A 16,438-nucleotide genomic window follows, 5' to 3' on the forward strand; every position below is an offset into this window, starting at 1 on the left:
CATGGACAAAAATGGAATAATGCATTTCATTATTTTGTAAATCACTCCATAAGAAAAAAGAAACACATTTAATTTATGAGTAGATAATGGCATGTGCACACAAGCATAAATGTATACTCACAGAAAAGGGAAACAAACAAAAAAGGAATAAGAATAAAATGTAAAGGAATACATGCAATAGATCAAACATCTGATCTGGAAACTGTGATTTCTAGATTATGGAGGAAATGTTTCTGAATGAAACCTTACTGAGCTACTGCAAAGATGTTTTAAGTTTGTTACTTGGGTACCTGTTAGCACTAGTAGAAATACAATTCACTCTCTGGTTAACATCACGTGTCTGTAATCCCAGTACTTGGGAAGAAGAGGCAAAAAGATTGTATATTCTAGGCTAGTCTGGGCTATATAGGTAGATCCAGGCATAAGAAGTATTATGACCACATTTATGGGATGTATCTGCCTCTAGGCCCTCTTCATGGTCTTCCTATTTCAGCTCTGTGGTCATACTTTTTATTGAGATGAAAATTATAAGGCAATGCCAAAAGAGAAGATACTTTCTATCACATCAAGACATTTAAAAATGCGGCAATCCTGCAATCTCATGAGTACAGCCCAAAGGCAGAGACGCTTTCTGCCATGTCAATAGAAGGCACTGACTGCACAACTTCAGCATGTACAACCTTGGAATGGTACATGGAAATAGTTCAATTATCCTTGGATCACACAAATGTTACCATGAATGAAAACCTTGCCAATAAATTGACCATGCACTATGATGCTTTGGATTCTCATACTGTAAAGGATGAAGAACCCTGAATCAGAAAATTGAAACAACTTAGATGTCCCACAAGCAAATAAATGATTTTTTTAAATGTGTCAAATTTACACAATGGAATATTACTTGGCTATTTAAAAAGGCATCATGAAATTTGCAGGCAAATGGATGGAACTAGAAAAGATAATCCTGCATGAGGTTACCAAGAGCCAGAAAGACACAGATGGTATGTACTCTAAGTGAATATTAACCATAAAGTACAGGATAACAATCTATATACCCCCAAAAAGCTAAGTAACAAGAAGGAACCAAAGGAGAATTCTTAAATGTCACTGAGAATGGGAAATAAAATAGACATTGGGGTACGAGAGAGGAAGGGACCTGGGTGAGAGAAAAGGTGGGGGACATAAAAGGAGGGATCAAGTGTGGAGAGGATAGAGGGTAAGAGAACTGGGATTGTTTGGGGGTATCTCTGGGATGAGATAGAAACCTAAGTCAAGGGAAACTCCCAGGAATCTGACAGTGACACTAACTAGTAAGACTCCTAGCAATAGGAAATATAGAGCCTGAAACGGTCACCTCCTATAACCAGGCAAGACATCCAATAGAAATATGGGGACACTAACCCACCTAAAATATTTTTGGCCCACAATATGTCCTGCTTACAGGATGTGCAAGTATAAAGACAGAGCAGAAATTGAGGGAACGGCCAACCAGTGGCTGGCCCAACTTGAGACCCATGCCGTGAGAGAGAGCCCATCCTTGGCACTATTCTCCTATACTTACAGACAATTACCTAGCATACTGTCCTCTGAGAGGCTTCATCAAGCAGCTGATGGTAAGAGGTACAGAAACCCAAAGCCAAACTTTAGGTGGAGTGCTGGGAATCTTGTAGAAGAGGGGAAGAAAGCATTAAAGAAGCCAGAGGCATCAAGGACACCACATGAACACCTACAAGATCAAGTAACATGGTCCCATAGGGGCACACAGAGACTGAGCCACCAGCCAAAGAGCACACATGAGGTGCCCCTAGGCCCCCTATAAATATATAAGAGCTATGCAGCTTGACCTTCATGTGGAACCCCTAATAACTTGAGTCTCTGACTCTATTGCCTCCCTTTGGGTCCCTTTCCTTAAATTGGCTACCTTGTCTATAGTCTAGCCCTACTGCAATTTGAATTCCAAGGTGGGTTGATATGCATGGGAGGCCTCCTCTTCTCTGAGGGGAAAGGGTGATGGGAGGAGGGCACGTGAGAGGGAGAGGGACTGGGAAGAAAAGAAAGAGGGGAAGCTGAGATCAGGATGTTAAATAAAATAAATACATAAATAAATAAAACCTATATCCATTTTTAAAAGATAATTTCCAATGAATTTCATACTTCTTCTGTTATCAATCAGTAACACTCCAAAACTTAAACAGGAGCTTGTAACTAGCACCCAGAGAAATTGTATAGTAGATTTAAAAAAAAAAAAACAAAACAGTTCATACTTAGCCAAAGGACAGTTACATAGCCATCCATTTGAAATAGGCATTAAACAGGCACCAGATCTTTTAATCAGCACCTAAAAGGACAGATGAGAGTTTCTGCCCCATTCCTGCCCTGGAGTCCCAACAGTTCAAACTTGCAAAGCTCCTAAAACTTGCAAATGAGGTACTTAGCCTACTGAGGGAAAGAAAGCCTCCTCTGTTCCAAGGAAAGTTAAGAACACTGGCTGAACCTCTGGATTGCTTATAAAAGTAAGCCAGGAAGATATCCCTTTTTATCTCAAATAACAGATTAGGATAATACCATCCTCCAACCTGCAACACGTTTAACAGTTAACTCTCAATAGTCACCATGACCTTTTCTTTGTGAAGTTACAAGGAGACTATACTCATTAATCATTTCTCTTCAGAGGGGGAATTCATTAGGTTTTAAAGCTGATACATATTCCTAGCTGTTAGTCATGATTAGTTGCTTAAAAGGGTGTAGGGGTGATTAGTACCTCATTAATAGCAATCCTCTTTTCTGTTAAAATGCTAACAAGCCTTTAATACAGCAAAAACAGGACCACTCACACTTGGAAGAGACTGACCCATCTCTTCATAGTTAAAAAAAAAAAAGAAAGGTACTCTTATTTTTTTTTTTTTACACTCTCCTTCCATGCATAAATTATTGAACTAGACTGAGTCAGTATCTCTTCTGTGCATGGAAAACAAAAAATTCACAGAAGGGTGCTGTATTCTTAGCTCTAATCAACAGAAACTTCTCAGCTGCTTCTTTCAGGGCACTTCTCTGCATATTATGCATAACACAAAAGAATATTCTCAAAGAAACTCTGAAATCTGTCTTGAAAGTATAAGGGATGTTTGCATGGTGCCATGACAGGAGGTTTCTGCTGCATTTATCAATAGCAGGGTTGACAGCTCAGCAGAGAGTGGGCTTCCATTCTTGGGTCGGTAGTGTGCCACATCACTGTGAACCGTAGCCTTCCTTTTCTGAAGTCTTTAAAAAGTTTATTCAGCGGAGTCAAGCACTGAGAAAATGTGTGTAAAACGGTCCTAACACATTGCCTAACAAGAAGCCTACTGGCCAAAGAGCAGTCCAGATCACAGCTTCAATCGATTTATATATTGTGCCCTTCCGGTAAAATACTAAAACCCTAGTTTGAGGCATGAGGCTATGAAATCAGCACTAGAAATACGTGGACCTCATCCTCTACTATCTTGCTTCTCATCTTTGGCAATTGTATTCATCCTCTGGCCCCCTGACAACTGCAGACATTGGTGCAAAGCACACTTAGCAGGTAGGTTCTCAGGCCATGGTGCCATAAGAAGTCATTATCAGGAGTATAGGTCACAGTGTACACACAGTCCATGTTATCCAATGTCCATGTTATCTGTTGTTATTATTTAATTGTGTCTAGCTCAATAGGTGCATTATAAATATCAAATCATATGTAATGAGAAAAAGATAGAGTCTTCAACTATTTCAAAACTGGACTAAGAAGTGGGGGTTATGATTTTTCATTGTTCAGAGTCTTAGCTACTTTTTCACTGTTGTGAAAAAACATGACCAAAAGCAATTAAAGGAGGAAAGGGTTTGTTTTAGCTAATATTCAAAAGTGCATCATTAAGAGAACCCCGTAGGCTCAATTTTCTTAACCAATATATTTTATTAACAACTTAGTGACTGAGCATACGTCCCTTATAATCCAACTAACCGAAACAATAGGACATGAGGATTAATGGACAAAATAACAAAACTGTAAGGATATCAGTTCCGAGGAACGATTCTCCTGGCACAATCTGCAGGATTTCTTCTGCTGGAACCTAGAGTAACCAGAACCCAGAACCTCAGTAGGAGCCGGAGCCCCAAAGCCTACCCTCGAGCGGTTCTCTCTAGGAGCGTCTCAAAGTGCAGTGATGAACAGCCAAAACTATCCCAAGTCTCCAAAAAAAACCCCACCTCCAGTTCTGGGCTCATTTATATATCTCCTCCCAGAATCTGTTCATGGGATCTTTTCAGCTGGCAACAATTAAGCTCCTGCACGAAGTAGTTGCTCTTCTAGTGGATTAACCTCACCTGTTCTGTCATGAGACCATTCCAATCCCACACTTGGGATCCTAAAAAACAGGTTTATCTCTCCTTCAAACCCAAGTCAGGACATCCAGACAACCTGGAGGCAGGAACAGAAGCAGAGGCCATGGTAAAACTAGTCAATATCTTGCTTAGTGTCTGTTTGTTGGTTGGTTGGTTTCGTTTGGTGTGTGGTGTGTGTGTGTGTGTGTGTGTGTGTGTGTGTTTTGGCAACCCAAGACTCATAATTGACTGGGCTCTCACACATCAAGCAACAATTTTTAAAAATGCCCTACAGAGGAGCATACAGTGGGTATGCATCTCCTGGAAGCAATTTTCTCTATTTAAGTTGCTCTTCTCAGATGACCCTAGTTTGTGTCAAGTTGACAAAATCTAACGAGGACAAGAAAAAAGCCTAGAGCTTTTTCATAAAAAATAAACAAACAAAAACATGATGTTCACTAGGAAAAGATTTTCTATGACTCTAACTGCCTGATAATTGAGCCAGCTGCATTGAAACACAGTGAAAACTCAACTGTTACACTCAAATAAATCTATTCTGGGTGGCAGTTGGCACTCTTCCACCTGGTATAAGATATATTCTCAATAAACAAAGTATGAGAGAAATCAAATGATACTATGTTCAGGAAAATTTTGCAGCTATGGCTCCTTGGTGTTTAATGTACACAATAAAAACACACTGTAAAACTCAGACATGCTTATATTTCACAGTATCACTATGCAACTTGAGTAGGCAATATGTCATTCAAAGGAAGGACAGTAATGACTTGAGATCAATGTGGTCCAGAGTAGCTGCTCTTCAAATAAGAGGAAACAATGGAAAGAGTAGGTTGACTGAGGAAAATCTTACTGTTGAATTTCCATGCCCAGAATAAAGTTCAAAGACTTAAATTTGTAAAAGAGGTCATGGAATGTTCCAAACGGGGAAGCAAGCTGGTGGAAACTAGATTATAGGCCAGTTATTTTAATAGAAAGTAGACATATGCAAAGTGTGTTCCCAAATGTGAGTTTACTTAATAGGCATAAACTATTGTAGGTCCATAGAGAATTTAATGAAAAAAGTGTCTAAATTCTATGCCTGGGTAGAGCCATGTATTGTTACCATTTCTGTCAGCTTCCCAGGTCATGAGTGAACAATTTGTGCTTACAGACTTCTTTAGCTTTGCTTGCTGTTTTTGAGGCTCCCTTTCTTGTATAAAAAATATTCTTCCCACCTAGGGATAACACTGAACATTGATGGAATGCCTATTGGATGTGTGGTTGGGCTCAGAGCAATGTGTGCTCTGGGCTTGAAGTAATCTATAGTCCTTAAAGATACCTGTGGATCTCATACTTCAGACCCTGCCTGTTGGAATCAGGGGAAAGTCCGTGGTATAGTTAAGCTTCAGGACATCCAAGCATTGGCATCCATAGCAGAAGCTTACATGGGCATCCAGGAAGAAGCCAGGTCTAAAATTCAAGTTGCTACCTACTAGAGGGAACTATTTCTTTAAATAAATAGAGTTGTTTAAATAAATCTCTGTTTTCCAGACCAAGCACAATGTTCACACTTCATGAAAATAAAAAGATTCCACAAAACAAAGGACACAGGATCCAAGTAGAGCACCAGCATACTGAGTGGGAGTATATCTCTCTCAAAGAAAAGAATTAGATTTAATCGTATCTGTGATAGAGGGTACATATCTAGAATATATAAAGAACAAAAAAATGAATATCAATGTAGGCTTTGAACTTTTTAAAACCTACTTTATTTGGGGTCTTTTGATGTCTATTCCTCCCTTCCAACCTACCTACCCTAGATAGGAAAGAAATGAGGCTAATGGGAACAATAGAAATAGACCTTTTTAGACTCTGTTTCTTGGAGCGATTCCACTCTTTATTGTCGCCGGGATTCCAGCAGACCCGTTAAACAGCAAACTAACAACTCAGCAAAGGTAACTGCAACCACAGCAGCTGGAACCCAGAGCAGCAGCAGGAACATGGAGCAGCAGCTGGAACCAGGAACCTCGAAGCCTTCTTTGTGGCATTTCTTTTTAGGAGCGTCTCAAAGCAGAGCAATGAATAGCCAAACAGCAGGAGCAATGCCAACCTCAAGAAGCCGCACTAGGATGTTTATCAGTTGGCAAAGACCACGCCCCACAAGAGGCAGCTTCTCTTCTAGTGGACAAGCACCATGTCCTCTCACAAGTCTGTTTCCAGTGGAAAAACACCCCACACCCTCACACTACTCTGTTTCACCTCCCACACTTGGGATCAAAACAAAAACATGTTTACATCCACTATACAACTAGAAATGATCATAGTGAGTGAGTTAACCCAGAAGCAGAAAGACTCAAATGGTATATACTTACTTACAACTAGACACTAGCCCAAAGGGGCATGTCCCATGAAAGTCTTCACCTACCAGGAAAGTGGGATAGATGTGAGGAGATCCTTTTGGGACTCTAGGTGAAAGAAGTATGGGAGAATGGGGAAATAGAAGGATCCGGAGGGTCCTAGAAACCTATAAGTAGAACATTATGACAGGCAGATCTGGGCCCAGATGTTCTGCACAAACTATGGCACCAACCAAGGACAATATGTGCAGTAAACATTGAACCCCTACCCAGATCTAACCAAGGGACAGGTCATTCTCTACAGATGAGTGGAGAGTGGGGACTGACTTTCACATGAACTCTGGTGCCCCATATTTGACCACGTCCCCTGGATGGAGAGGCGTGGTGGCACTCAGGGGAAGGATAGCAGGCTACCAAAAAGAGACTTTATACCCTATGATCATATGAGGGGGGAGGAGGTCCCCCTCAGTCACAGCCATAGGGAAGAGGAATAGGGTGAAAGTGGAAGGGAGGGAGGGAGGAATGGGAGGATAGAAGGGATGGGATAACAATTGAGATGTAATATGAATTAATAAATAAAAAAATTTTTTTAAAAATCATTCTTATTGAAAAAAAAAAGTACCCCAGTTAAAAATGGAGTAAAGAACTAGGTTTTCAAGAGATGAAACATAAATGACTGATAAACACTTAAAAGGGTTCCGAATATTTAGTCATTAAGTAAATACAATTAAGACTATTTGAGATTTAATGTTACCCTAAAATGGCCAAACTCAATTAAACAAATGACAGCACATGCTGGCAAGGATGCAGGATAAGGGGAATACTTATTCATTCAAGGCGAGACTGAAAACTTGTACACTATGAAAATCAGTGTGAAGCTTCCTCTGAAAGCTGAAAATTGATCTACAAGATCCAGTGACACCATTTCTGGGTACATACCCAAATACTGTGTCTTGTTTCAGAAATATTTGTTCATTCGTGTTCATTGCTTCTCTATTTATAATATCTAGAAATTAGAAAATGCCTAGGTGTCCATCAACTGATGAATGAATAATGAGCATGGGATAGACTTATATAATGGGATAATATTCAGCTGTCATGAAACACGAAATATGTAGGTAAATGAATGTACCTAGAAACAATTTCTCTGAGTGAGGTAACCAACACCCAGAAAGATAAAAATTGCCAGCTTTCCCTTATATGTGGATATTAAATTTCAAGATTTAGATATGTGCCTTTTAATCTTAATAGCTACAGTAAAACTCCAGGACCAGGAATTGGTTACAACTTGTTGAGTCATTGTCCAAAGGAGTTCCATAGGCACATGGGGTCCAATAGGCCCACCTTGAACAGCATAGGCTATTTACAAGGTTAACGGTTACTCTCTAGAATATAACTGAAAACACTACTGTTGAAGACACAACTTAGTGTGGAGAAATCAAAATGACTAGCGTTTATAAATCTTCAAGGTATTGTGCATGCTACTGGAGATACCAAGAACTGAAAAATCTCCTCTGGTTTGATCTGGTTGGGTTCTTTTGTTTGTTTTGTTTTGTTTTGTTTTTACTAGTTTCGTTCAGTTTGATACATTTGTATCTATTGTATTATTGTTTGCTCTGGTTTTAATCAGGTTGGGTGTGTTTAAACAGGATGCCCTTTAGTTGTATTCAATATATTCTGGTTGGATTTAGTTCAATTTGCTTTGATCTGGTTTAATCTTGCTGGTTTGGTTTGGTCTGGTTTAATATGGTTGGATATGGTTGGAAAAAGTAAATAATTAAAATGTAAAAGTTATCAATATAATAACATTACTGCTATTCTCTAGAGTTTGCTGATATGCTCTGCTAGGTTGGGTGGTGAAATTAGAAACAATTGTTCTTTCATTTAGTTTGTGCAAGTGTGAAATTACCTGAGCTTTCTAGCAAGTTCTTGTCATTTGATGTTAAAGATCTCTTTTGAAGGTTTTGTAACTAAAGTCAATCAATTTGAGACATCAGGAAAAACTAACAGATCATATGGAAACAATAATGAGGAATATCCCTTGGCTTGTTTGAAGCATCACACTCTTCTGAGTACTGTTGACTTGCAAAAGTCTTAAAAGGCAAATGTTACTGTTTACCATACACAATTACAGATAGGAAAGAAGACCCAGGATGATTATGACATTGGCACATACTTTGAAGTCAATTCTTGAGATTACTTGTATATAACATCCTTAAGTGCACTGTGGCCCACAGGAGAAAGAAATGATTTCTGGTAGAAGACATGTCCATATGTGTACGGGTGTCTGTGTGTGTGTGTGTCTGTGTGTCTGTGTGTCTATTTGTGTCTGTGTGTCTGTGTGTGTCTGTGTGTCTGTGTGTACTACAATGAAACAAAAAAATTTCCACTAGGCTTCAGGGCTGTCCACAACCTTCCTATCAGATCCTGGTGACAATCTGACACAAATGAGTGTTGAAAATGGGCCACACATACCCTCTGCCACCAAGGGAGCTAAGGTTCTGGCATAGTTCCTTGTGAGGAGGCATTAAGATCAGAGGAAGTCAGCACTGGCCAGAGGGCTTAGCTGCCTTTGTTCTCAGAGCTGTCTGGATGGCATCTTCAGGGGAAGAGGTGAGAAACAAGAGCTCACTTGTTGAACCCTGCATAATAAGGTTCCCTCCATAAAACTTATTGAGTAAGTTTGTGGAGGGTAAAACAAAAGGCATAGGCTCACAAGGACGGAGGGGGGAACACAGCCATTGATTGCATTTGCTGTGTTCCTTCTGCAATGCCACCTCACATGTCTGCTGTCGATGATCACTGTGGATGAAGGAAACAAGGACATCAATGCTTTATCTGCCTTCTAACTCCATATCAAAGGACAACAAGGACATCATTAGTCACAAGTATAGATATATGATAATTTGTGTCTCCAAATTAGCATTGGAAATAAGAGAAATGATACAATGCAAATACTTTTTTTTTAACCACATAAGCAAGTGTGTTGCTCTTGAATATTATAGGAAAGCATTGTGTTACAGGATTAAAAACAAACTAATTTAAACTCCCTAGCTGGGGTATGCACTGACTTTTGACAAATGAAGTTAAATCTGTTTTTGATTAGTCAGGAAAGAATGACCTAGCAGGTGTCTTTTGTTTGGGGAAGGTTTTCTAGTTGCTCTTATGAAAGACTGAGAAAGGAATAGAGCTTTATTAAAAAAAATATTTTATTAATTTATTCATATTACATCTCAATTGTTAGCCCATCCCTTGTATCCTCCCACTCCTCCCTCCCTCCCGCTTTCCCCCTACTCCCCTCCCCTATGTCAGTGACTGAGGGGGACCTCCTCCCCCTGTGTATGCTCATAGGGTGTCAAGTAAAATGTAAAGAAATGGAAAGAGACTTGTACTCTTTAACAATACACAGTCTAGCTGGGAAGAAGATAAACCACCCTGTGAAGAATTTAGGTATATTCAGCTGATCCATTGTATTAAATATCCCTGTTAATCTCCCTTCAATGCCAATCATGGAGGTCAAACAACAAGAACTTGTAAAGATATATAAGAAAGCAAGTCTGCTTACACTTGCCCTCAAAAATCACATACAAATGTGAAAGTTTGGCAGCTGGGTATGTCTCAATACGGAGTATGAACAAAGCCCATGTCTACACAGAAAGTGGAGGAGAATGAAGGAATGGCATAAAGAAGATAGGAGACCTCGGAACTGCTTTGTATCATGATTGAAGGAAGTATCATGTGTCTGGAAAGAATTTTCTTCCTATTGACATTTTCAAAACCCTTGAACCCTTCCTGTAGACTTAGATTTTTCAAAAATCTGCTTTATTTAGTGTTCTTCAATGCCAAATGGGCATGAGTCAGTGGAAGTCCTCAGACTCAGCAGGAGTAGCACCAGAAGTTCTCAGAAGAGTCTCTGCAAAGCAAAGACCGTCAAAGACCAGAGGACACCAGTGAAGAGATATAAACCATTGCAAGGCAAGGCATAGCGATGCAAAAGCTTCTCACTGTCCGTGGGCTCCAGAGTCCACACAAGGATGTTTTTGCCAGCTGCATGAGACAGCTTTCAGCAAAACATCACCTGCCCTCTCAAAGACAGTTTCCAGTAAATAGCACTTGACACACCTGAGTGTTCTTATTTGAGTAATTTATTCAGATTACATCTCTATGGTTATCTACTCACTTGTATCTTCCTGTTCCCCCCTCCCTCCCTTTTTCACCCTATTCCCCTCCCCTAGGCCTGTGGCAGAAGGGGACCTCCTCTCCCACCTTTAGAGTTTTTAATGAAACCAGAAACCTCTACTTCACTTCCCTGCATCCATTTTCATCGGAAATGAATTAAAAGCAAGTAGTTATAGACTCAATAATAGATTTGTAGCTCAAAGCAATCTTTAAGTTTTAAGTAGTATCTTTAAGTTTTAAATAGTATATCCATGCTTCCACATTTGCTTAGAGCAGTTTAGGACTTTGTCCATTTCTCTGTCTTAATTATTAATCTTGTCCTCTTTAAAATTTTTAAAAGTATTCAAATCTGGGACTGGAGAGATAGCTCAGTCAGCAAAGTGAATGTCATGAGTTTCAAGCTAGTACTCTCATAAAAAGACCTTTTGAGAAGTTTGCAAAACATCTTTGCAGAAATAGGGAACCAGCCAACATCAGATTTTGCACATCTCTGATGTAAAGAGGATGTTGACTGTGGCCGCTGCAGAAGGAAAAACCTGCAGGTGCATCTGTGTGCAGAAGAGAGACCAGAAGATACATAGTTGTGGAACTGTTAAAGAACCTGAGAGAAGACAGATGAGCTATATGTGTCTCAGGATACCTCAATCTTAAGCAGATTGTGAAGAGGAAATGGGAGTCAACAAATCTGTAAAACCAATTCTGTGCTCACATATATTAGATATTTATATTTAAAATAAGCACACATTATTTGTAATTAACTTGTAAAACATGACAGTAGAAAGATAATGCCAATCCTGGGATGGTGTTTATTACAGGAATACAGCTTTAAAAGATAAGTAAAATGTGACCAAAAGTGTGGGGGGGTGATAAAAGATAAAAGTATCTATACATTGTTAAATGACTTTGCAATATTGAGTTGAAATGTCATGTTAAACCTAAAGAATTTTATGCATGGTTATTTCTTTGCCCCCTATTAAATGAAAAGAAGTAAATTACAATATTCATGCATTGCCTACAGTTAGAATGTTTGGAATTTCTCCACTTAATCACTGAAATTAAAGTTGGCCTAGTACTTTATACTATGAGACATGCTTCGATGTAGTTTCTGATGGAAGTCTTTTTTTTTTTTTCATTGATATTTTTAATTAAAAAATGAAATCATTCATATTACATCCCATTTTCTATCCCATCCCATGCATCCTCCCATTCCTCCCTCCCTCCCGCTTTCACCCCATTCCCCTTCCCTATGACTGTGACTGAGGGGGACCTCCTCCCCTTGAATATGATGCTAGGGTATCAAGTCTCTTCTTGGTAGTCTGCTATCCTTGATGGAAGTATTTTTACCCGTGTAAACTTAATACACATTCCATACAGAACTAGAAGAAAAAATATTGATTAAGCACTTAAAGAAACTAGTCTACAGATGTTCAAAGAAACAAGGCTGACTCAAGAAAAAGTCAATCCTCCAATCAGACCCACTCATAAAAATACTGACCTTGACTGTAGTCAGTAACTGTTCAATATAGGGATACCAGGATGATATGACTTCACTCCAGAATTATGAGAAAATTGTAAAACTTGATACAAAACCCAGCCCCCTATACAAATCCAGCTTTATCCAACACCCAAAGCTAACCAAAGATCCCATAAGAAGAGAAAATGACAAACCAGTATCTCTAATGAATATCAATGCAAAAATCTCAATGAAATGCTAGTAAGCTTCATACTTTAAAATGATTTTACATTATGACTGTGCAAGATTTAATCCTTAAAGAAATGGGTATTGGGTCTTTGTTTTTGATTATTTGTTTTTTAGTGTATGAAAATCAATCACTTAACACATCCAAAGAACAGAACTAACAAAAGTCACATGGTCATCTCAGTTGACATAGAAAGAACATTAGGCACATTTAAAACTTTTTATGATAAAAATACTTAAAATGGTAATTAAGAAAGTATCCCTTTAAGGTACCATCAAAAAACCAAATTAAATCTTTAGGATTATCTGTAAATAAAGAGACATAAACTCATACACAAAGAACTTCAAAACAATATTAAAAAGTAAAGAGACATAGATAAATGGAAAACATTATGTGCTTGTAAATTTGAAGAGTTAGTACTCTAAAAATAGCTATAGCATTCAAAATGACTAAAATTTTAGCTAATAGTATTTGCATCAAAACCTTGGTAATATATTGTGCATTTAAAAGTAAAATTTTAAACTTTAAGTTATTAAATTTGAGAAAGAAAAAGCAAACACAGAATCCACACCATTTCTAATTTTAGAACATATTTTATTTCTACCCAGAATAAAATACATCTTACTATCATAAAAGCAATATCTAAGCAAATGAGACAAAACAGACAGCTCATAAACACATATGAAGTATTACAAATGGACACCACACAATGGGAGGACAAATAGTCTTGTCAACAATGGTTTCTGGAAAAATCACACCTAAGAGTTTGTATGTGCAATATATATATATATATATATATATATATATATATATATATGTATATGTATATGTATATATATATATAATATCTTTACATTCAGCACATATATTTGTATGTATATGTATATATACATATTTACATATAGCATATGTGCATGTGTATACATATGTATATGCACTGAATATATACATTTATGTGTATATGTATACATACATATATGTATACATACATATATGCATACATTTTCAGGTATGCAGATTGCTACTGATAGTCTCTATTTAGGGTGTCACTGCCAACTTATCATGTATACACACACACACACACACACACACTATATATATATATATATATATATATATATATATATATACTGAAGGTAGAGAACAGAACATAAGACCTAAAACTAAAGTTCTGTAAAGAAAACAAAATAAACTGCTTGTTCTGTTGGCTTTGGCAGGGATTTAATATGGGTATGGTATTATTATCACACACATATTGGAATGACCACTGACAATAACTACATAGAAGATGCAGAGAGCAAGTGATGGTACAGTAGCACCATTTTCAGGTACGCAGGTTGCTACTGATAGCCTCCATTTAGTGTGCTATTTTCAATTCAATGATCGTAAAACTACTTTTAAAGGTGTTGAATGCTTCTCTGCCTTACACCGGGTCTCCTAAATAGCATTTTTCCATAGCTCATACAACTTCTTCAACGGTGAGTTTTCTAACAATGGATTTTTATGGACATAACTTTGATAACTGAAGAAGGAGTTCTATACCATGTTCCCTATTAATGATGCTTTAAATATCACCCAAAAATTCAATGTCAGAGACTGAAGCATTCAGGACTCTATACTGATGAAGTCAAGCACTCTGTGCCCTCTGAGATCTGGACAGCTTTAGAAGCCATCACTCTGGATATGTGAATATTCTACAACCCTTCAGATCACAGGAAGGGCCACATGCTCCAATTTCTGACACGGCACCGGTGTTTCTGTACATGTTACCTCTGGCCGTCTTCTCAGGAAATCCCAGAAGGATTTTTGAGAGCAGATATATTAAAGTTAGAATGAATCTTAGAAATTAAAAATCAACCAACTTCACTGATAGCTCCAGAGTTTCCTTCTAAGATAGATTTAGGGCAGGTGGCTTGATGAAGGATGGGCCAGTCACAAGAAGTATGTTTACACAGCAAATAGGTTCTTTTGTAGTTAGCTCCTTTGGGAGAATGTGTTGGATGACAGGGGTTCAGGTGGGAAGTATCTCCCATGCCCACTGGAAAATCCCTGACACTGCCTGGAATTAGTTGGGCCTTTCGGGGATTAAAACCTGCCTCTGTCTGAATCTTGTCACTGTACTGCACATAGGAGGTCCCAGCTACGAGAATGAGGAAAAATGAAAAAAGAAGGCTTCATTTAACATTTTCATGTAAAACCTCTTATGGTGATCATTATAATCAGTCATTCTCAAAACTGAGCAATAAAAGACATTTAAAACTAACACTGATTTTCTAAATCCCACCCCTGGGTACAGCAAGAAATGGCTTCTTTTGCAGGTGTTTAGTGCTTCTTCCTTGCAGCAGAGCCATTGCTCCTCCAAGGCTGCTCCTGCTCAGACAGACGTCCTCCAGAAATCACAGTCTCCGGTTTCTGGGAGCTGTGCCTCTGCAGATTTCCATTTCATTTACCCACTGAATTTAGATTCTCACAGTCAAGGTCACAGCCTTGATTAATGACTCAAAGGTTAAAATGAAAGTTGCGGGCTAGCGAACGTGGAAGCAGAGGCGTGTAGGAAGAGGCGAGCTGGAGAGGCTCTGAGCTTGGGATAATACACTCGCCTGATGAGAATCAATGATGCGTGGCTTTCAGCCATTAGTATTCTCTGGCAGTTCATTGTGATGGGAGAGATGGATAGCATTGGCTATTTATTTGAGAAGAGTTACTCAGCTTGACACACTTTCTGGTTCTCTTTTCCTCCAGAGAATCACAAACACCACAATTAGAGGGGGAATTACTGTGTTACAGAAAAACTGGACAAAAATCTGCTCCTCGCAGTAATTCCTTCTTTGTCACCACCATTTATTTTATCTGTATTCCAGGAAGCAAAGAACAAATTTCAACAAAACTATCTTGAGAAAAGTGCTCTTCAACTCTACTGTACTTAGTGTATTTTAAGGATGTAAATAGCTCCTGCTGACCACTGAGGTGCCATATTGTCCCCCACAATCTTTCTGTTCATAAAAAATCACAACCTTCTGATGGAGACTGACATTTCTGCTATCTTTCTTGCCGTTCTCAAATTGTTAAACATCATGATGGCCACATGGACACAAGCTTAATTCAGAATAACTTAACTGACTTTAACTTTCATGGACAATGCGCAAACATATTTGTCAGATTTATGTTTTAACAATAAACGATGAAAGCATCGGGGGATGATGAGATGGCAGAAAACAGAGGCAACATATGTGGAGGTTGTACAGCCACAGAATAGAATATAAAAATCTCTTCAAATGTTGTTAAGACTTTTAGATGGTGACAGTAAGTGTTAAACATAGGAATCTTCTAGTATGGAGCTTCATCAAATCACTGAGATGTCTTTTCCATAACACACGCTCTATTGTAAAGATCAGAGGAAGGCAGCTATAAGCCAGCGCATACCTAAACCATCTGGACAGAAAAAAAAAGTTGTGCATAGACAATATACAAAATGGAAAAAAAGGCTTTGCCAACCATAGATACAATAAAATTTGACACCCTAGATATATAAATAATTCTGAGAGCTAAACAGTAAAAACTAGGATAATAATGCAAACCTAAAATCACAAACCATGCAGGCTGAGTTAGGGATACCATGAGTTCAAGACCAGCTTTCACCACCTACTGAGACCCTGTCCAAACATTCACCAACAAAAAACAACACCAAAAAAAATTTTTAATCAAGTAAGTTGACAAAAAAAAAAAAAAAAAAAAAAGGCATGGGACTTGAATTACCTAGCTTTCCAAAGATGAAACACAAAGGGTTATGCACTCAGAAGGGGATGATCAACCTCATTTATATTCCATATATATAAGAACTCAAAAAAAAAAAGAGAAGGTCAAAAA

Source organism: Acomys russatus, chromosome 11 (assembly GCF_903995435.1).
Source record: "Acomys russatus chromosome 11, mAcoRus1.1, whole genome shotgun sequence".
NCBI classification, from domain to species: domain Eukaryota; kingdom Metazoa; phylum Chordata; class Mammalia; order Rodentia; family Muridae; genus Acomys; species Acomys russatus.